The sequence below is a fragment of the Eurosta solidaginis genome, chromosome 1 (assembly GCF_040869045.1).
Source record: "Eurosta solidaginis isolate ZX-2024a chromosome 1, ASM4086904v1, whole genome shotgun sequence".
In the NCBI taxonomy this organism is placed as follows: domain Eukaryota; kingdom Metazoa; phylum Arthropoda; class Insecta; order Diptera; family Tephritidae; genus Eurosta; species Eurosta solidaginis.
In genome coordinates, this window is record NC_090319.1 from 259,284,883 (window position 1) to 259,308,926 (window position 24,044).

Sequence of the window (24,044 nt, forward strand, 5' to 3'; positions counted from 1 at the left end):
CTTTGATTGGATAACGGTTGGTTGTACAGGTATAAAGGAATCGAGATAGATATAGACTTCATCAGTATCGAAAAAAATTTGATTGAGCCACGATAACTTGAGTAAACTTTGAGATATCTTCACAAACTTTGGCACACGAGCTTATCTGGACGCAGAATAGATTGGTATTGCAAATGAGCGAAATCGGATGATAACCACTTTTTATATATCTGTGGCCTCATGCAATAACCGCTTAAGTCGACTTAAGAAGAATTTGAGTTATTAGTGGTATGGTGTTCGCGAATTAAAGCTACATATTTGTGTCCAACCGGTATCCTTCTAGGTAAACCAATAGAGAAGTTATTGGCAAGTGCATAATCGCCGAACTCGAAACTGTACTAATTTACATTTGCATAAGTATCTTATGTGTTCTTAAGAACAAATGTAAACATTTATTTGTGTTGCATAATACGTCTATCTCGAGATAAACGGTTATTGCAAACATATTTTCTTAACAAAGCGGCACATTTTAGTATAAAGTAGAAAGAGCTTAAGTCGTAGTAAGCGATTATTGCAAAATGGAAAACTTACAAAGTGGAGTGATAACTAGAATAAAGTTTTTATTGTAAATTTGTTATGCCGCGAATAACGGACCTCTATCGAGATAACCGGTTATTGCACCTATTGTATAACACGCTTGAGTTCTTAAGTCTACTTAAGTTTTTGTAGAACAAACAAATAGCACACATCCAGTGTACTTATCACAAACTTTCATAGCAGATATTTCGTTAAAAGAAATAAAAATGAATAAAAAAATCGGCTTCTATCTCTGGATTTGATCTCACAACCTTCCGATCGCAAGCTAGTCACTTTACTCGTCCGTCACAGGCTGTTCTCTCAGCTTTAAATGTGTCGGTATTCAAACATGAAATATTTAAATATGCGGCAATTTCATTTCTTTAATGTAAAAGTTACGCACTAAGTATGAACGCATTGGTAAATTACATTTAAGTGTTCTATTTGAGTGAAAAGTGCAGTGTTAACTGTTTTTAATTTGGCGAGATCCTTAAATTTCCGAAGAGATCTAAACAGTTGTGTATTTTTCAATACGAAAATAAAAAAAATTCGATTCGCCGAATTCGAAGTGTTTGCGTTTGATAATGAGGATCGCGAATCCATCCTGATTATCAAGTTACTGACTTTGAATCTGAAATTGATAACCATGAAAATAATAAAATTAGTATCATTGAGTGAGAAGTGGATCACCAAGAAATCGATGAAACTATTTGAAGCACTGAAAAAGATTCCTTCTCGCGCTAAAACTCCAAATTAAACGGAATAGTGGTAAAACTTACGTAAACTCAAAAGGAGTAGTAGCAGAAAGAGTTTTCCACCTTATAAATTACGAATGCCGCAGAAAATGAAATACTATAATATCACCTTCTCCCCCCAATAAAGTATTTGATAGCTTTTGCGCACTTGGTTCTCACAATGAAGGAGTTTTATTTATTGATGGATGATCGGCTAAATTATATTACCACGCTTAAAAGCACCGTCAACGTGACCATACCATTATGTATAATGTGAATGAAGAACAAATATTCAAGTATGTCAAAAAGTTTTTTAAAAGCGTTGTAAAAAAAATCTGTAGTCCAAACTGAAGTTTTCTTTTGATAGGCGTGGCTCCGCAGCTGGATGAAACATGCTCTCTAAAGATAAAATAAGCAAAATTAAAGATCACATTAACAGCTTTCCAAGCTATGAGAGGCTCTACACAAGGAGTGGCCTACGCTGCAAATACTTTCACGCCGAGTTATCGCTTTCGAAAATGTATGCACTATTTTGAGGCAAATATCCATCCCAAGCCACTGCTTCTTTTTCATATTGGAAGATTTTTAAATGTACAGAATTTATTATATATATTTTTAACTCGGTACGTTCATTTTTAGCAAAGAAAATTAAACTAGATACTTGTCAAACATGTGATAAATTGGAGATGAATTGGAAGCAAAAATAGTTGTTCCTAATCAAGGCAACAATCAAGATCTAGTTCAATAATTGCTGAATAAGTGGTCAGTGCACTAAGAAACAGCGGAGTTGGCTTGTAACTCCAAATGGGTAGATAAAGGAACTACTGGCATAAGAAATTTTACCTTCGACCTACAAAAATATTTGCTCCTTTCCTGCACATCTCCTTAAGCTTTTATAAAAGGTAATTGTGGACTTTTAATTTAAAGATTTCACAACAATATATCCATATTGCTACATGTGGCACGAAGGAATATCAGGGCGCGGTGAAAATCAGATCGCTTCTTGTTCATTCGAACATCTTAAGAACCTTCAGGGAGTGAGCCATGTTGTGTTCCACAGTGATAATTGCGCTCATTTGTGTTCGCAATGTTCACATCAAACCACATTCCCAATCCTATTTATATTATCGACCACAAGTTTATGGAACCAGGTCACACCCACATGGAGTGCGGGTAGATCACGCGCTTATTGAAAGAAAGAAGAAAATCACAAATGCTAAAATACACCATCCCCATTTTTGGTATTATTTTGTTGGGTGTGGAGGTACAAGAAACTTTTTTAATGTTATATAAATGGATACAGTTAATTTCTATACATTTTCCAATATACTTAAATCAAAATATAATTGAAGACTTAGTAATGAAGATAGCGAAAGATTTCTTTTGAAAAATGTTAAATGGTTACGATATAAAAAAGGAATTTCGCCAAAATTTACTATAAAACCAGTCTTAATGACTCTGAGTGAGCCTTTCAAAGTTGTACATATTCTAAATAGAGGTTCAAATACAATTTATTTAAAAAAAAATGCATTGCTTAATGAAAGGGTTATAATGAAACTTAGCTCACTATATTAAATGTAAACGTAGATATGAGTGCAATGACCCCAAATTTTTCTTTTACTTTTTCTAATTTATGGAATGAGTTTTTTTGTTAAAAATTTTATTTATTGTTAAATAAAACTAACAAATGAAATATTTAACTCGAGACTATATATTTCCGTTTTGAGTTAAGTCGTAAGGTTTGTTTGGTTTACTGTTTGCAATAAAAACCTGTGCCGATATAAGTTAGGCTAATATTTAAATCAAAATTTGCAATAAAGGCTTAAGTCGATGTAAGATGTAAGTGTACATATTTTAAAATTTGCAACAACCTACTAAGTTATTTAAGTGCAAACATTTCTTGTAATACACATACATTTTTAAAAAGGATTTGGTGGCCCTTATTAACCTTACTTTAAGCCATCTGATTCTCGAACTTTTAATTGAGTAGGTACCTGTTTTAAATGTTTTCAAATATACATTTAAACCTTAAATATCAATTTGCGGCAAACTAAAATATAAGACTTAAGCGGTTATTGCAAAAAAGCACAGATATATAAAATTTTGGAAAACACAAAAACCTGATTATTTAGTAAATAATACACCGAGAATGTTGAAATTTGACATGTGGACTGATATTAGGACTCTTGATAAAAATTTGAAATAATTTTTTAAATGGGCGTGGCACCGCCCACTTGTGATAAAATCATTTTTACAAATATTATTAATCATAAATCAAAAATCGTTAAACCTATCGTAACAAAATTCGGCAGAGAGGTTGCCTTTACTATAAGGAATGCCTTGAAGAAAAATTTACGAAATCGGCTAAGGACCACGCCCACTTCTATATTAAAGATTTTTAAAAGGGTCGTGGACGAATAAAATAAGCCTCATCTTTGCAAAAAAGAGCGCTATATCAATGGTAATTCATTTCCCAAGTTGATTTATAACAATAAATAGGAAAAAATTCAAATTTTTAAAATGGCCGAGGCACCGCCCCTTTTATGACTAAGCAATTTTCTATGCTTCGGGTGCCGTAACTCGAAGAAAAATTAACCGATCGTAATAAAATTGGGTACATAAATTTTCCCTATAGCAGGAAATATTTCTAGAAAAATGGGCGAGATCTGTTAAAGACCACGCCCACCTTTATATAAAAGATTTTTAAAACGGTCGTAGACGAAAATAATAAGCTATATCTTGGCGAAAGAAAGCTTTATATCAATAGAATTTTACTTTATAAATTGAATTATAACATTAAATTGGAAAACACTAAAATTTTTAAAATGGGTGTGGAACAGCCCCTTTTATGACTAAGCAATATTCTATATTTCGGGAGCCATAACTCGAAGAAAAATAAACATATCGTAATGAAATTGTGTACACATATTTTCCTTATAGCAGAAAATATTTCTAGTTAAAATGGACGGAATCGGTTGAAGACCACGCCCACTTTTATATAAAAAAAGTTTAAAAGGGTCTTAGACTAGAATAATAAGCTATAACTTAGCAAAAAATAGTTTTGAATCAATGATATTTCACTTATCAAGTTTTATTATAAGAGGAAATGGGGAGACATATTTTTTAAACGGGCGGTGCCTTGTGTTATGTAGAAAAGTAATTTATCTGAAATGAAAAGTACAATTGAAGCTCACGCTGAGTATATAATGTTCGGTTACACCTGAACTTAGCCTTCCTTACTTGTTCTTATTGGTTTCTTATCTGATAATTAGCGATGGGCCACACATGTGTCATCGATTACATATTGAAGCTGTTTCATAACAAACCGATGAGTCGTCGTTGATTAATCGACGAAATTACAATAAACAAGTAAGGAAGGCTAAGTTCGGGTGTAACCGAACATTACTTACTCAGTTGAGAGCTATGGAGACAAAATAAGGGAAAATCACTATGTAGGAAAATGAACCTTGGGTAACCCTGGAATGTGTTTGTATGACATGTGTATCAAATGAAAGGTGTTAATGAGTATTTTAAAAGGGCGTGGGCCTTAGTTCTATAGGTGGACGCCTTTTCGAGATATCGCCATAAAGATGGACTAAGGGTGACTCTAGAATGCGTTTGTACGATATGGGTATCAAAGTATTTTAAAAGGGAGTGGGCCTTAGTTCTATAGGTGGACTCCCTTTCGAGATATCGCCATAAAGGTGGACCTGGGGCGACTCTAGAATTTGTTTGTACGATATGGGTATCAAATGAAAGGTGTTAATGAGTATTTTAAAAGGGAGTGGGCCTTAGTTCTATAGGTGGACGCCTTTTCGAGATATCGCCATAAAGGTGGACCAGGGGTGACTCTAGAATTTGTTTGTACGATACGGGTATCAAATGAAAGGTGTTAATGAGTATTTTAAAAGGGAGTGGGCCTTAGTTCTATAGGTGGACGCCTTTTCGAGATATCGCCATAAAGGTGGACCTGGGGTGACTCTATAATGTGTTTGTACGATATAGGTATCAAATTAAAGGTATTAATAAGGGGTTTAAAAGGGAGTTGTGGTAGTTGCATATCTGAAGGCGTTTTCGAAATATCGACCAAAATGTGGACCAGGGTGACCCACACCATCATCTGCCGGGTACCGCTAATTTATTTATATATGTAATACCACGAACAGTATTCCTGCCAAGATTCCAAGGGCTTTTGATTTCGCCATGCAGAACTTTTTCATTTACAAAGTTTTTTTCTAAAGTTATATTTTGCGTCAATAAACTAATCCAATTACCATGTTTCGTCCCTTTTTTCGTATTTCGTATAGAATTATGGCATTTTTTTTTTATTGTTCGTAATTTTCGATGTCGAAAAAGTGGGCGTGGTCATAGCCGGATTTCAGCCATTTTTTATACCAATACAAAGTGAGTTCAGATAAGTACGTGAACTGAATTTAGTAAAGATATATCGATTTTTGCTCAAGTTATAGTGTTAACGGCCGAGCGGAAGGACAGACGGTCGACTGTGTATAAAAACTGGGCGTGGCTTCAACCGATTTCGCCCTTTTTCACAGAAAACAGTTATCGTCCTAGAATCTAAGCCCCTACCAAATTTCACCAGGATTGGTAAATTTTTGCTCGACTTATGGCACGAAAAGTATCCTAGACAAATTAAATGAAAAAGGGCGGAGCCACGCCCATTTTGAAATTTTCTTTTATTTTTGTATTTTGTTGCACCATATCGTTACTGGAGTTGAATGTTGACATAATTTACTTATATATTGTAAAGATATTAACTTTTTTTTTAAATTTCGTTGTTTTTACAGGACACCAAATTTTTTTTTCAAATTTTCTAATTTTTTTTTCTAAATTAAGAAAAATTGCAAAAGTAAAAAAATCGTAATATTTTGACGTATATTCTAAAAGACAAAAACTGCAATATTTTGACATTTTGGTAAAAGTAAAAAAAGTTGCAAAGTTTAGGCATTTATTAAAAAAAAAAAAGTAGAATTTTGACATTATAATAGCAGTGAAAAAATATATACTTTTATTGACATAGTTAAAGACTATAGGATTTTTTTGGAGGGAAGTTTTTACGTCCGAAAAAAAAATTTTTTTATTGTGAATAAATAGGAAAAACAGTTAACAAAATAATATAAAAAAAATTAGAAAAACTTTTTGTTGAATACAAAAAAAAAAAAAAAAAATACATTACTTTTACCAAAATGTCAAAATATTGCAGTTTTTGGCTTTTAGAATATACGTCAAAATATTACGATTTTTTTACCCTTGCAATTTTTTTTAATTTAGAAAAAAATTAGAAAATGTGAAAAAAAATAATCGGTATCTTGTAAAAACAACGAAAGTTATTATTTTGTATAAATAAATGTTTAATCTATGCTGCCAAAATAAGTTATAATTCATATTTTTTTCTAAAAGTAACACCCAATGTGAAAATTAATTTTGGTGTTCCTTCAAATTTAGCACCGAAATAGTGCAATGTGAAAAGTTTGGAGTGATATCAAAACTAATTTTGGAGTCTACGCTGCTCCTCGTTGTATTGAGCAATGGCAGATGTGAACAGCAAGGCTCTGAAGTGTGGTGGTAGCGTGATCCGTCTTTCGCACCGAACATCCTGGGTTCAAGCCAGAAGCAACACTAAAATAAAATTTTTTTATTATTATTATTTAAATTCTATTTTTAAACAGCACCATGTCTTAGCACCGAAATTTTTTTGCGTGTATGTTTCGAATAAATTCGCGGCACGATGCTCACCTTCAGAAAAGTGTCATAACCACATAAACCACAACAAAACTCATGTTGCACAGTGTGTGTAATCGAAAATCTTATACAAACCTACAACTAAATTGCAAATGGACCGCCAAAAAACCGAGCACTCGCAATCGAATTCCTACTAGAAAAATCAATATTAAAAATGTTTCCATACAAACATACATATATGCATGTACATGTGTATTTATGTTCATATGAATGTGCGTTTTAATTACTTGTTTATGTTAAATACAGACTGGTGAAAAGATAACAATAGTGGTAACACTTCAAAAGTCAATCATGAGTGCTTTAGTATAGGGTAATTTTCATACCCCTGGGTGACTAGATCCGAGATATAGGCCAAAACGTGGGCCAGTGAATGCCTAGATAGTGTTTATACAATATGGATATCAAATGAAAGCTGTTGATGAGTGCTTTAGTACAGAGTAATATATTATCCAGAGAGGAACTGGGACTGGGATTAGGACTAGGACTGGGACTGAGGCTCGGAGTGGGACTGGAACTGAGACTGGGGCTGAAATAAAATACATACCACCCTCTGGGAGAGGCAATAAGGGATGCAGAAGAATGAGAAAGAATTGAGAGAAGAGAAAAGAGAGAAGGAGATTGAGAAAGAGATAGAATGAGACGAAGTTGGAGATATATGAAGCGAAAAAGACGGAGGGAGGAGTGAATAAAAGGATTAGGAAAAAGTGAAGAGGGGGAGAGCAGAGTCAGACGGAAAAAGCTTATTAAAATGTATGCAGATAGGCCAAATTTAGGGCAGGACACAACGTCTGCCGGGTCTTCTAGTTTAATATACAATATAAATATAAAACTTAATTAAATTAATAGCATCAATTTTTAATCCACGAACTATCGGTTTGTTATGGAAATTGTTATCAGATGGTTGCCAATTTTTTTATCGAAGTGTTATCGATAACTTACGGAAAAGTTATCGATATGTAATCGAAAAGATATCAATCGGTTTTCTTAAACTTATAGATTTATTATAGGATTGTTACCAATTTGTTATCATCGTGTTTTCGAAGAGCAGAGCAATCGTTTTTCAATCGGAGTGATCCCATTTTTATGTATACTCAGTTGAGCAGAGCTCACAGAGTATATTAACTTTGATTGCATAACGGTTGGTTGTACAGGTATAAAGGAATCGAGATAGATATAGACTTCCATATATCAAAATCATCAGTATCGAAAAAAAATTCGATTGAGCCATGTCCGTCCGTCCGTCCGTCTGTCCGTTAACACGATAACTTGAGTAAATTTTGAGGTATCTTGATGAAATTTGGTACGTAGGTTCCTGGGCACTCATCTCAGATCGCTATTTAAAATGAACGATATCGAAAAATAACCACGCCCACTTTTTCGATATCGAAAATTTCGAAAAATCGAAAGAGTGCGATAATTCATTACCAAATACGCATTAAGCGATGAAACTTGGTAGGTGAGTTGAGCTTATGACGCAGAATAGAAAACTAGTAAAATTTTGGACAATGGGCGTGGCACTGCCCACTTTCAAATGAAGGTAATTTAGAAGTTTTGCAAGCTGTAATTTGGCAGTCGTTGAAGATATCATGATGAAATTTGGCAGGAACGTTACTCTTATTACTTTATGTCTGCTTAATAAAAATTAGCCAAATCGGAGAACGACCACGCCCACTTTTTAAAAAACAAATTTTTTAATTCAAATTTTAAAAGAAAAGTTAATATCTTTACATCATATGAGTAAATTATGCCAACATTCAACTCCAGTAATGATATGGTGCAACAAAATACAAAAATAAAAGAAAATTTCAAAATGGGCGTGGCTCCGCCCTTTTTCATTTAATTTGTCTAGGATGCTTTTAATGCCATAAGTCGAACAAAAATTAACCAATCCTTGTGAAATTTGGTAGAGGCTTAGCTCCTAGGACGATAACTGTTTTCTGTGAAAAAGGGCGAAATAGGTTGAAGCCACGCCCAGTTTTTATACACAGTCGACCGTCTGTCCTTCCGCTCGGCCGTTAACACGATAACTTGAGCAAAAATCGATATATCTTTACTAAACTCAGTTCACGTACTTATCTGAACTCACTTTGTATTGGTGTAAAAAATGGCCGAAATCTGACTATGACCACGCCCACTTTTTCGATATCTAAAATTACGAAAAATGAAAAAAATGCCATAATTATATACCAAATACGAAAAAAGGAATGAAACATGGTAATTGTATTGGTCTATTGACGCAAAATATAACTTTAGAAAAAAACTTTGTAAAATGGGTGTGACACCTACCATATTAAGTAGAAGAAAATGAAAAAGTTTTGCAGGGCGAAATCAAACGCCCTTGGAATCTTGGAAGGAATACTCTACGTGGTATTACATATATAAATAAATTAGCGGTACCCGACAGATGATGTTCTGGATCACCCTGGTCCACATTTTGGTAGATATTTCGAAAATGCCTTCACATATACAACTAAGGGCCACTCCCTTTTAAAACCCTCATTAACACCTTTCATTTGATACCCATATCGTACAAACAAATTCTAGAGTCACCCCTGGTCCACCTTTATGTCGATATCTCGAAAAGGCGTCCACCTATAGAACTAAGGCCCACGCCCTTTTAAAATACTCATTAACACCTTTCATTTGATACCCATATCGTACAAACAAATTCTAGAGTCACCCCTGGTCCACCTTTATGGCGATATCTCGAAAAGGCGTCCACCTATAGAACTAAGGCCCACACCCTTTTAAAATACTCATTAGCACCTTTCAATTGATACCCATATCGTACAAAAAAATTCTAGAGTCACCCCTGGCCCACCTTTATGGCGATATCTCGAAAAGGCGTCCTCCTATAGAACTAAGGCCGACACCCTTTTAAAATACTCATTAGCACCTTTCATTTGATACCCATATCGTACAAAAAAATTCTAGAGTCACCCCTGGCCCACCTTTATGGCGATATCTCGAAAGGGCATCCACCTATAGAACTAAGGCCCACTCCCTTTTAAAATACTCATTAACACCTTTCATTTGATACCCATATCGTACAAACAAATTCTAGAGTCACCCCTGGTCTACCTTTATGGCGATATCTCGAAAAGGCGTCCACCTATAGAACTAAGGCCCACACCCTTTTAAAATACTCATTAACACCTTTCATTTGATACACATATCGTACAAACAAATTCTAGAGTCACCCCTGGTCCACCTTTATGGCGATATCTCGAAAAGGCGTCCACCTATAGAACTAAGGCCCACACCCTTTTAAAATACTCATTAGCACCTTTCATTTGATACCCATATTGTACAAACGCATTCTAGAGTCACCCCTGGTCCACGTTTATGGCGATATCCCGAAAAGGCGTCCACCCATAGAACAAAGGCCCACTCCCTTTTAAAATACTCATTAACACCTTTCATTTGATACCCATATAGTACAAACAAATTCTAGAGTCACCCCTGGTCCATGTTTATGGCGATATCTCGAAAAGACGTCCACCTATAGAACTTACGCCCACTCCCTTTTAAAATTATCATTAACACATTTCATTTGATACACATATCGTACAAACAAATTCTAGAGTCACCCCTGGTCCACCTTTATGGCGATATCTCGAAAAGGCGTCCACCTATAGAACTAAGGCCCACACCCTTTTAAAATACTCATTAGCACCTTTCATTTGATACCCATATTGTACAAACGCATTCTAGAGTCACCCCTGGTCCACGTTTATGGCGATATCCCGAAAAGGCGTCCACCCATAGAACAAAGGCCTACTCCCTTTTAAAACACTTATTACAGTTTTCGTTTGACACCCATATTGTACAAACGCATTCTAGAGTCTACCCAGGTCCACTTTTATAACGATATTCCGAAATGCTCCCACCTATAGATATTAGGCCCACTCCCTTTTAAAATACTCATTAACACCTTTCATTTGATACCCATATAGTACAAACAAATTCTAGAGTCACCCCTGATCCACCTTTATGGCGATATCTCGAAAAGACGTCCACCTATAGAACTTAGGCCCACTCCCTTTTAAAATTATCATTAACACATTTCATTTGATACCCATATCGTACAAACAAATTCTCGAGTCAGGCCTGCTCCACCTTTATGGCGGTATCCCTAAATGGCGTCCATCTATAGATCTATGGCCCACTTCCTCTTAAAATACTCTTTAATACCTTCCATTTGATACACATGTCATACAAACACATTCCAGGGTTACCCTAGGTTCCTTTTACAACATGGTGATTTCCCTTACTTTGTCTCCACAGCTCTCAACTGAGTATGTAATGTTCGGTTACACTCGAACTTAGCCTTCCTTACTTGTTTATTGTAATTTCGTCCATTTATCAACGACGACTCATCGGTTTGTTATGAAACAGATACCGATAAAGCTTCAATATGTAATCGATGACACATGTGTGGCCCATCGCTAATTCGCCGATAAGAAACCAATAAGAACAAGTAAGGAAGGCTAAGTTCAGGTGTAACCGAACATTATATACTGACGCGTGAGCTTCAGTTGAACTTTTCATTTCAGATAAATTACTTTTCTACATAACACAAGGCACCGCCCGTTTAAAAAAAAAATGTCTCCTCATTTCCTCTTACAATAAAACTTGATAAATGAAACTATTTTTTGCTAAGTTATAGCTTATTATTCTAGTCTACGACCCTTTTAAAATTTTTTTATATAAAAGTGGGCGTGGTCTTTAACCGATCCCGTCCATTTTAACTATAAATATGTTCTGCTATGAGGAAAATATGTGTACACAATTTCATTACGATATGTTTATTTTTCTTCGAGTTATGGCTCCCGAAATATAGAATATTGCTTAGTCATAAAAGGGGCGGTGCAACACCCATTTTCAAAATTTTTAGTGTTTTCCAATTTAATGTTATAACTCTATTTAGAAAGTAAAATTCTATTGATATAAAGCTCTTTTTCGCTAAGATATAGCTTATTATTTTCGTCTACGACCCTTTTAAAAAACTTTTATATAAAGGTGGGCGTGGTCTTTAACCGATCTCGCCCATTTTTTCTAGAAATATTTCCTGCTATAGGGAAAATTTGTGTACCCAATTTTATTACGATCCGTTAATTTTTCTTCGAGTTATGGCTCCCGAAACATAGAAAATTATATATATATATATATATATATATGTATAAAACACGACAATTTTGACTTTTACTTTAGTTTTAAAATAGTTAAGTTACCAATTTATTGTAAAAGTGAAAAAGTAAAATTAGCTAAACTTTAAATTTCGTTATGATACTCATAAAAAACAGTAAATTGCTCACTTTCATTGTAAAATTGAAAAAATAGAAGTAAAATTTTAATGATTCAAATTTCGATTCGAGCTCAAGGCCAGAAGAAAAAAATTTTTTTTTCTAATGATAATTATTGTTATTTTATAATTTTTCTAAATTGAAAAATTGTATTTTCTTTTTGGAATAGTAAGTAGAATTTTTTTTTCAGAAAACCTGCCATAGCTGCGCAGATAGATCCATTTCGAAGGGTGCTAAGCCTTCATCATCAGTACGCTTTAGGCACGCTGCGCTAACCATTTAGCTATACAGCGGTGGTTTGTTTGACTGACAAATTGCTACTTCTATTCCTTCTTATCAGCTATATTTATTCAGTGTTGCGTCATCTGTTGCAAATATTCCAAAAGGAAAATACAATTTTTCAATTTAGAAAAATTTAAAAATAACAATAATTATCATTAGAAAAAAAAAATTATTATTCTGGCCTTGAGCTCGAATCGAACCTTGAATCATTTATCAATAGGCCTATAAAAACATATCCGAAATTTTTGTACTAAATTTTCTTAAGTCATGAACAGTTAAATTGTGAAATTAGCATAAATACGAAAAGAAACTCAAGTTTCGACTGTTGTTTTTTTAAATAAAAAAATTGAATTTGGCATTTATTAAAAACAAAGTGAACATATAATTTATATGTAACTAAATTTATATATTTATATTTTCCGACAATTTGACCAAATTAAAAAAATAGGAATACATATATTGACCTCAATTTTGTCATTTACTTTAGTTTTAATATAAAAAGTTAAGCTTTAAAGTATAAAAAGTAAAAAAAATTAAAAATTTTTTCTTTCAACTGCTGAGTGGAATATTACCATACATATGTCGAAAAAATTTTTGAAAAATTAAAATGTTTTGAAAATGCCTTACCCCAGAACTTGGTTGCAGAACGCACTATCTTAAAATTTTTTTCAATAATTCCCCAGCTAATATCAAAATGTGCTGAATTTGAGCCCAGGCAGAGCATTTTCAAACATTTTTTGAGATAGGACGTTTTCGAAACGGTGACCGAGATAGAGCGATATTCTACGCAGTACACAATGTAATAAAATTGTGAGTTTATTGTTAAGTCAAAAAAGGAATTAACATTTGCCTTGTTTTGTAAAAGCCAAAAATATAGTACATTTTTGACTAATATTAGCAGTATTTTTTCTTCAGAATATTTAAACTCCTGCAAACATGAAAATGCTTCGCAAAAAGTTATTGGAAGCGGGGCTGCCATCGGCAATTCTTTTACTTTCTTCTCACTAAAAGTTTATTTATAGAAATTGGAATGAACTTGAACCGATGTTTTCACCTACTTAGATAGCTACTTACTTATGTACATGTACATTCGTTTTTAGGTGTGTATAGATATGTACATATGTATGTATGAGATGTAAATGTATGTGTTTGTGGTACCCTTAACCGCCCTTATTTGCATGTAAAATGTACTTTTATATTATACATGCGTAGGTACCTTACTAAATAATATATTAACTTACTTAAATTTGAATGTATGGCAGTTATAGTATTAGTTGCCCTTTACAGCAAATTTTCCGTAGTGATAAATTTTATTGTTTTACGACAATACTCTATTTTAATGAGGTGAAGTTTATACCAATAATCAAAATTGTAATTCCTTTGTAATTAAATACAGTTAAATTGAGTTAAGCGTTATACTACAATTGCATGTTTCTATCACGTTTTACCGCGTAATTATTTACTTTGTTTTTCTTTGCTTGCAATTATCCGCTTTAAACACTTAAGTGTGGTATGGTTTTCTTGGTAAAGCACAAAATTTTCTATTACCAATATGTCACTACAATTGGTCTACATATGCAAGTAGATATAGCGTGCAAATAGAAGACTTTAACGTTTTATGCGAACAACTAAATTTACAACCAACACTCCGAAATGTACAACACTAACTGACAACAATTGTCTTTGGCTATCTCATGGAATGCACCAACCGAATAACTTCAGATTCGATACACATTTGAGTTTAGCTCAAAACATAAATATGTATTGTAAAGACAATGTAAATAGAAAAGGCTTTTTTAATTGTGCTCAAAACACTCGTGCGGTTGTGATTTCACTCTCTGAATGGGGCTAGTGAAAGATGTATAGATTATTTTGGTAATTCAGATATAATTGTTTTTTCTACCCATATTTTTGCATTGTCATCTAACGACACCAAAATTAATTACATCACTATACTCATTGACAATAAACAAATAATTAATAATAATAATAATAAAGTACTAGAGTCTGCTGATAATTAGCAACAAATAAGATAACAAAAACAATGATAAATAACGCTTGTAATTTTGGGTGCCTATCAGCGTAATGCCAATTTCACACAGAGGCTTAATGAAATAATTAGTCAAGTGTTCTACATTAAAGCCCTAATTGAACTCAATCTTCCATACAAAATGCTTAATTATCTCATTATTGCGTAATTGAATGCCTAATCGAGTGAAAAATCCAGTCGGCTCTACTTGGTGCTTCGAATTTTATTTTCAATGTAACAAATCACAATTAAAAATAAATTATTTTCAATAATTTACGAAAAATAAAAAAACACGAAAAAATCAAAATTTTATTTTCGCTGCATTTGCTGCAAAAGATAATATGGCTTTTTCGAAAATAGGCACATATTTGGTTAGGTGCAACATCCATGGGTATTTTTATAGTTAAGAAGGAAACTGCTGCTTTCCATTTTAACTATTTTTTGTAAAAACGAAATATTTGTTTGGGGCTGCTGGCAGATGTTCGCTTAATGAAGCAAAAGGCCCTGTATTAAAAGGGAAACTTAATTATTTCATTAAATAGAATTGTGAATCGATTAAGTTTCTGTGTGAAAACGGTATAAGAACTTTACTACGATAGAAGTAGATTTGTTACATTTTCAATGTATAAAGGCAAAATAACATTTTTAAATTTATAGGAAAAATCAAAATAAACTGTAAAATTCTGAAAGTTCCTTGTTAAAGTAAAAAACTAGTAAAACTTTAACATTTAATGTAAAATTAAAAAAGTAGTTAAACTTTGATATATTAAGTGTTAAAAACTAGTAATATGTACTTAGAAATTTATTGTAAAAGTCAAAAAGATGATAAAATTTTATAAGAGTTTTAAATTTATTTTAAAAATCTAAAAATATGCAAAAGTCAAGAAACTAGCAAAACATTTATTGTAAAAGTAATAAAAAAATTTTAAAATTTATGATCAAGTCAAAAAGTCGTTCAAAATTTGATTCCCAAAATTTTTACATCTATTGTAAAAGAGAGCAAAATTTTAAAAGTCATTAAATTTTGACATTTATTGAAAAAGTCCGAAAACTAGTAAAAGTTTGGGAATAAAAAACTAGCAAAATTTATTGTAAAAGTCGGTAAAATAGAAAACTTAAATATTAACATTTATTTAAAGAGTAAAAAATAGTAAAATTTTAACATTTCTTGCAAAATTCAGAAAACTTTGACAAAGTAAAAATAGTAAAATTTCTAATTTTACTGTATATGTAAGAAAAAAAAAAGAAAATTTTTGGCTATAAAAAGTAAACAGATAGTAAAATTTTGACATTGCCAGTAAAAATAAAATAAGTAGACATTTCTTATAAAAGTCAGTAAAATTTTGACATTTATTATAGAAAGTAAAAAATAGTAAAATTTTGAAATTTATTGTAACAGTAAACCAAACATTAACATTTCTTGTACAGTTCTGAAAACAGGTAGAATTTTGTCATTTATTATAAAAAGTAAAAAGGTAGTAAAACTGACATTTGTTCCGGAAAGTAAAATTTTGAAATTTATTGTAAAGGAAAAAAATAGTATAATTTATATGTTTGTATACAAAAAATTAGTTAAACATTAACTTTTACATATTAGTCCAAAAAAAATTTGTATCGTCCAGTTTGACTTATAATGGAGAAAAATAAAAATTAGGAAATTTAAAAAATCACAAAACTTTCATACTAAATTCTCCGGACGAATAGAGACAGTCTCATAGTTAATGTCTAACAAATAGTAAAATTTTGCCATTTATTTTGTTAATAATTTCGTCTATGACTTTGTACTGCATTCATTCTAACACCGTTACTGACACACTTACCACCATTAGCTGTTAAAAACGATAGTAAGTAAAATAGCTAACATTAAAAGTTTGCAAGATCTTAAAAATTATTAGTTTATATACTCATGTCTGTATTGTTGAGTGCTTCCAAATCCAAAGCATACCAATACTTAGCTAAAAAAAACTGCTATCCTGTGCTGTTGTTGTTGTAGCGATAAAGACACACCCCGAAGGTTTTGGGGGGAGTTATCGATGTTGATGGTCCTTTGCCGGATAAAGATCTGGTACGTTCCGGTAACAAGCACCATTTGGGTACTAGCCCGACCATCCCGGGAACGATTTAATATGACCACATTGAACCTTCTAGGCAATCCCGACCCGCCACCGCTTGATTCCATATACTCTTTAAAGGATATGCACATACATGCATATATGTATATAAAACACTTAAAAGCTAACTATTCACGCATTGAGAACTGAGCTTTGAGTTAGAAATGCGCAGAGCATTGGAATCCTGTCTCATTAAACGGCACTCTCCCCTAAATACCACACATCCTACTCACACAGTAACAACATGACGTCCGCAACAGTCTAGCCGTATTTTATACAACATAATGTATGTATACAATATACGAAGTTAACGTAGGTAAATTTGTTTTGTAGGTATAAATGTAGTACGCAAATAATTATGTATGTAGACGTGGGTAAGAAAAGTTAGCAGTGACGTTAAATAAGTTTTCAGCTGTGCTTGCGGTATGACGTTCGTTAAGGTCACATCAAGAAAAGCCACGGGGTGGTGAGACATACATATGTATGTTGATAAATGAATAGAAAACAGTAAACCTTTGCGTGTATGTGTACAGAGCATTGTCTGCACAGTTGTTTATGCTTAGGCATATTGATTTCGATTTCACGATTTGTGAGCTTTCTTTGTCCTGAAAATTGTTTATACGAGATGTAAAGCAGTTCAGTTAAGCGACACTTAGGTAAGGTACTAATAATGTAATCCATATCCAAAATGTATCTAAATAAATTCGTTAAGTCGTTTTCGAGCCAAGGAGTAAGTATGACTGGTCAGATGGCAACCTTATATTGGCATATCTCATAAGCTGTATTTGATATTTATGTAAGTTATCGAAGTGTTATACAATTGCTATCGATAACAAAAATGATAAATGAATCACTGACTTTTTTATCGACGAGTGATCGGGTTATTATAGAAAATATCAATTATATATCGATTTACTATCGAAAAGTTATCGAATTTAACGATACATTGTCACAAATTTATTGTTTTGTTATCGATTTGCTTTCGAAAAGTTAGAGATTCAACTATCGATTTGATATCGAAAGTTTATCGAGTTTTAATCGAAGTATTGCCAATTTGTTGTCGATCTGCTACCGTTACCTTTGAATTATTGGTTTGTTATGAAGCAGATATCGATAAAACTTCAATATAAAATCGAAGACACATCTGTAACCCGTCCTTTAACAAACCGACAGGAAACCCATAAAAAGCCGATAATCGCGAAAAGATGCCGATAACTCGAAGACAATAATTAGCTATCGATAATAAGCCGTTAATAAAACAATAGCTTGTCGTTATCGGTTGGTCCTCAGCCCGAATGTTATTTATTTCTGATAAATGACATGATTCTTGCTATAATATGTGAAGAGACTGGTTGGGCATCGTATTCTAGAGGAGACGTTGCTATTACACCATTTATCTTCGCATCAATATGCCAAACGTGTGGAAGAACCTGGTATATGATGTGCTGGTCAACTCGATTAATACTTTGGTGTTTGATTGTTGACTCACTTCTTCCGACTCTTACTGAATCAAATGTCAATGCTCAAGCTTATGCAGATGATGTTGCCTTGCAGAAGTTTGTAGGAAAGCGCACGTTACTCTAACTAAGCTTGACACTTGATGTGTAAGTAGAAAGGGATAATAGACAAAATTTAGCTGGAGCGGTCTTATTGTTCTACTCTCTCTACGATCAGACCAGCTATGCATCTGTGGTTTGGTGTAGCGTCAGTCAATAGCGTGGGAAATCAGCTTGCCAAATTTCATAGCACGATGTCATTTGCTGCCCGAAGGACTCCTCTACAACACAGCCTCCGGCAGGATTAAAAGGAAGAGATGGTAATGCAACACGGACTGGGGCGAGATTGATACCGCTGGGGGCTGCGATATGAACACCATTTTCTCTCCAATGCAAAAAGATTTCATGCCACAATTACCTTCATTGGGGAGACTCTTTAATGTTGAGAGTCAGAACACATTTCAGAATCTTTTCTTGTCCAAAAACTGAACTGGGCTAGACGATAAGGTGTTAGTTGATGACAATGGCGACGAACTTTTATTTTCTCTTTGCTGAGGTGTACGCAATCCTTAAAGCCATGAACTATGTGGTGGAGAATAGGTAGAAAGGCAGGAGTATATGTATATTGCCACGCTTAAGACGTCTCTAAGCTGAATGAAATTATAATATGAATGAAATTATAATATGAATGAAATTATATAAAATAATGCTGCTGGGATTGATATCACTCACCACTCTACCGCAGTGGGCATTCCTGTGCTCGCAACTAGCTTTTCAAGACTGGGAGGAGTGCAGAAGCTGTTGGAGGGCAAAAATAAATAGGAAATGATTGTGGTCAGAATCCACGGCAACCAAACCTGACCTCCTTGCGTTGAGAAGGATGTAGGGGCTGAGAATTGTCTGTGCATCTCCTCCATATTTACTAAGATCAAGTATGGGGCTTTTGGGTTAGACGTGTGAGAAAACGAACACCTAAGCCCTCTGACAACCAAAAATCTTATTTTATAAATGAGAAAGCTTCACTTGAAAATAAGAATGGCCGATTGCATATGCGAAAGCGTCACTTCGATATGAAGAATCATTTGTAAATGAGAGGGCGTCAAAGGAAAATAAGAGAACATCGTTTGAATTTAAGAATAGTTAGCTCGAAATGAGAAAGTTTCATACTGAAACGAGTACAGTCATACTGAAACGAGTACAGTCAATTTCAAATGCGAATGCGTCACTTTAATATGAGTATAGACAATTGTGTAAGGGAGATACAAATGATAGTACGAACGCGCTTTCAAGGAAGTGAGAGAGCGGCGGATGTGAATGCAAAGAAAAGTTAATTGCAATTGGAAAAGTGAAATTCTCAATTACATATGATGCCTTCGCATTTTCACTGGACGCTTTCTTGTTTAAAATTGACTATTATCACATAAAAGTTACGCTTTCCCATTTTCAACCGACAATTCTTATTTACAACTAACTGATCTCAGTTACAAATAACGTCTTCGCATTTTCATTTGATGATCTCCCATATACAACTGACTATTCCGATATCGAAGTCGCATTTGCAATTGACGTCACACTCCCATTTTCAACAGATTATTCTTATTTACAACTGACTATTCTCAATTACAATTGACGCTTTTGAATTTTCCTTCGACGCTTTCTCATTTACAAGTGACTGCTCTCAATGTATTGTAAAGTACATTTAAAATGGACTACTCTTATTTTCATATAACGCATTTACATCTGACAGTTTCTCATTTACAACTGAAAATGGTGTAGAACTACTGCCGTAACTAGCATCCAAGCACATTAACACATTTACCATCACCAAATCCTAAACCACTTTTATTTATTTACTAGCCTTTACCCGCGGCCCCGTCCGCAAGGAGAAAATGAAATATATGGGCTATTCACGTTAGCCTGCTTATCAAGTTATCTGTTTAAAAAAATTTGTCTGTCTAATGCATTTTATTTGCAAATAAAATAATGTGCTGATAACCTGATAGGATCCCCGAATGATCCCGAAGTTATCCAGAAAAAGCCACGAAATGACCCCGACGATATCGCGGACGGATCCCGAAAACCGTCCAGAAATGCCCCGGAAGGGTCTCCAAAAGTTCCCGGAATAGTCCCAAAAAACCCGGAATGACGACGACACAATTCTAGACTTATCCAGAGAACCACACAGAAATGATCCCTGAAGGGTACAAAAATGGTCTCGAAGTAGTCCCGGAAAAGTTCCGAAATTACCCTGACGGGCTCCCGTACGGATCTCAAAAACCATCCAGAAAATATCCAGGAAGGGTTCCCAAATTATCCTGACATAGTCCAGAAAAATTTCCGAAATGACCCCGAGGGGATCCACGACGGATCGCGAAAACCATACACAAATGATCCCGGAAGGGTCCCAAAACTATGCCGAAAAAGTTACAAAAATATCTCGAACTGACTCCTACAGAAATGACCTCGGAAGGGTCCCCAAATGATCCCAAAATGGTCCCGAAATGACCCTGATGGACCCGGCAAACCATCAAGAAATGATACCGGAAGGGTCCCCAAATTATCCCGAAATAATACAGAAAAAGTCATGAAATGGCCCCTAAAAGGTTCCCAAATGATCCCGAAATAGTCCCGAAAAAGTTCCGAAATTGCTCCGATGGGTTCCCGTATAGATCCCGAAAACTATCCAGAAATGATACCGGAAAGGTCCTCAAATAATCCCCCTAACAATCCCGAAATGACCCTGACGGGATCCCGTACGGATCCCGAAAACCATCCAGAAAATGATCCCGACGGGATCCCGGACGGATACCGAAAACCATCCAGAAATGATGCCGGTAGGTACCCCAAACGATCCCGAAACAGTCCCGAAATGACCCCGTGGGGATCCCGGACGGATCCAGAAAACTATCCAGAAATGATGCCGGAAATGTCCTCAAATGATCTCCTAATATTCCCGAAATGACCCTGACGGGATCCCGGACGGATCCCGAAAACCATCCAGAAATGATACCGAAAGGGTCCCCAAATGATCCTGTATTAGTTGAGAAAAAGTCCCGAAATGACCCCGAAGGGATCCCGGACGGATCCCGAAAACCATCCAGAAATGATGGTGGAAGGGACCCCAAATGATCCCGAAATGGCCCCGACGGGATCCCGGACGGATCCCGAACACCATCCAGAAAGGATTACGGAAGGGACCCAAAAGGACCCCGAAAAGTCCCGAAATGACCCCGACTGGATCCCGGACAGATCCAGAAAACTATCCAGAAATTATGCCGGAAATGTCCTCAAATGATCTCCTAATATTCCCGAAATGACCCTGACGGGATCCCGGACGGATCCCGAAAACCATCCAGAAATGATGCCGAAAGGGTCCCCAAATGATCCCGCATTAGTCGAGAAAAATTCCCGAAATGACCCCGACTGGATCCCGGAAGGATCCAGAAATGATGACGGAAATGTCCTCAAATGATCTCCTAATATTCCCGAAATGACCCTGACGGGGTTCCGGACGGATCCCGAAAACCATCCAGAAATGATGCCGGAAGGTACCCCAAACGATCCCGAAATAATCCCGAAGTGACCCCGTCGGGTTCCCGGACGGATCTAGAAAACTATCCAGAAATGATGTCGGAAAAGTCCTTACATGATCTCCTAATATTCCCGAAATGACCCTGACGGGATCCCGGACGGATCCCGAAATCCATTCAGAAATAATGCCGAAAGGGTCCCCAAATGATCCCGTATTAGTCGAGAAAAAGTCCCGAAATGACCCCGACTGGATCCCGGACGGATCCAGAAAGCTATCCAGAAATGATGCCGGAAATGTCCTCAAATTATCTCCTAATATTCCCGAAATGACCCTGACGGGATCCCGGACGGATCCCGAAAACTATCCAGAAATGATGCCGAAATGGTCCCCAAATGATCCCGTATTAGTCGAGAAAAAGTCCCGAAATGACCCCGACTGGATCCCGGACGGATCCAGAAAACTATACAGAAATGATGCCGGAAATGTCCTCAAATGATCTCCTAATATTCCCGAAATGACCCTAACGGGATCCCGGACGGATCCCGAAAACCATCCAGAAATGATGCCGAAAGGGTCCCCAAATGATCCCGTATTAGTCGAGAAATGACCCCGAAGGTATCCCGGACGGATACCGAAAACCATCCAGAAATGATGCCGGAAGGTACCCCAAACGCTCCCGAAATAATCCCGAAATGACCCCGTCGGGGTCCCGGACGGATCTAGAAAACTATCCAGAAATGATGCCGGAAATGCCCTCAAATGATCTCCTAATATTCCCGAAATGACCCTGACGGGATCCCGGACGGATCCCGAAAACCATCCAGAAATGATGCCGAAAGGGTCCCCAAATGATCCCGTATTAGTCGAGAAAAAGTCCCGAAATGACCCCGAAGGGATCCCGGACGGATCCCGAAAACCATCTAGAAATGATGGTGGAAGGGACCCCAAATGATCCCGAAATGGCCCCGACGGGATCCCGAAAACCATCCAGAAATGATTACTTAAGGGACCCAAAATGACCCCGAAAAAGTCCCGAAATGACCGCGGCGGGATCCCGGACGGATCCCGAAAACCATCCAGAAATGATCCCGGAAGGCTTTCGATATGACCCTAACGGGATTACAAATAAGGTGAAGCTAATTATAAAACCATGTTAATAAGGCAGCAGGCGCATTGGAGCGAATAAAAAGTTAGATAGAAACATACAGGTAAAGCTAATAAAAGCGTGCTAATAAAAACAATTGATGGAGGGCCGATGGCGGGAGTAGAGGAGAGGGCCACTGATCGTTCCTCCAAAATTGTCTAGATCTCGTTCTGTATGTACCAGATACCAAAAACTATTGATTTAGGAGAAAATTTAGATTGAGTTATAACAATTTATGGATTTTACACCATTGGTGGAGATAAAGGGGGGCGGGCGGAGGGTGTCACTGCTTACTTTGTAAGCCCTCGAATTATTTGACCCCTTGAGTCTGTGATATTGGTGAAGGCCAGTATACGTAAAGTTATAATGTGTAAAAATTATGAAAAATAATTTCTCGAAGGGTCGTGGGACCCCCACCCCTCTTTCCATGTTCGAAAAAAATTTCGCTAGTAGACTACTGTCTGTGTCCCAAATTTCATCAAAATCCGTGTAGCCATTTTGGCGTGATTCAGTCGCAAAGACGAAAAAATATAATAATTAAATTATAACTGTTCCTAGGGGGCGGGGACCACGCCCCTTTTGAAAAATATATAGCTAGTAGATCCTTCTAGACTATTGGCTATATGTGTGCAAAATTTCATCCAAATCGGTCCAGCCGTTCTTGCGTTATTGAGTCACAAAGACAAACGTCTGGACAAACATCCAAACATCCAAACATCCAAACATCTAAACATCCAAACATCTTAACATCCAAACTTTCCCATTTATAATATACTAGCCTTTACCCGCGGCCCCGTCCGCAAGGAGAAAATGAAATATGTGGGCTATTCACGTTAGCCTGCTTATAAAGTTATCTGTTTAAAATTTTGTTTCTGCCTAATGCATTTTATTCTTGTAATTGAGTAACAAAAAGAACTTTATGAGCTGATAACCTGATAGGATCCCAAAATGATAACGAAATTTTCCAGAAAAAGCCACGAAATGACCCCGACGCTATCGCGGACGGATCCCGAAAACCATCCAGAAACGCCCCGGAAATGTTTCCAAAAGTTCCCGAAGTAGTCCCAAAAAAACCCGAAATGACAACGACACGAT

The 24,044-nt window shown here is 35.6% G+C and overlaps 1 protein-coding gene across 1 annotated transcript in view; it reads right to left on the reverse strand.

The window, feature by feature from the left end:
- LOC137237185 (uridine phosphorylase 1-like) overlaps positions 1-14,286 on the reverse strand; it is a 112,548-nt gene extending 98,262 nt beyond the window's left edge. The window contains exon 1 of the mRNA XM_067760519.1: positions 13,879-14,286. The gene's annotated coding sequence lies outside the window, so the exon portion shown is untranslated. The remainder of the gene's footprint in view (positions 1-13,878) is intronic.
- Positions 14,287-24,044: the final 9,758 nt, after the last annotated feature.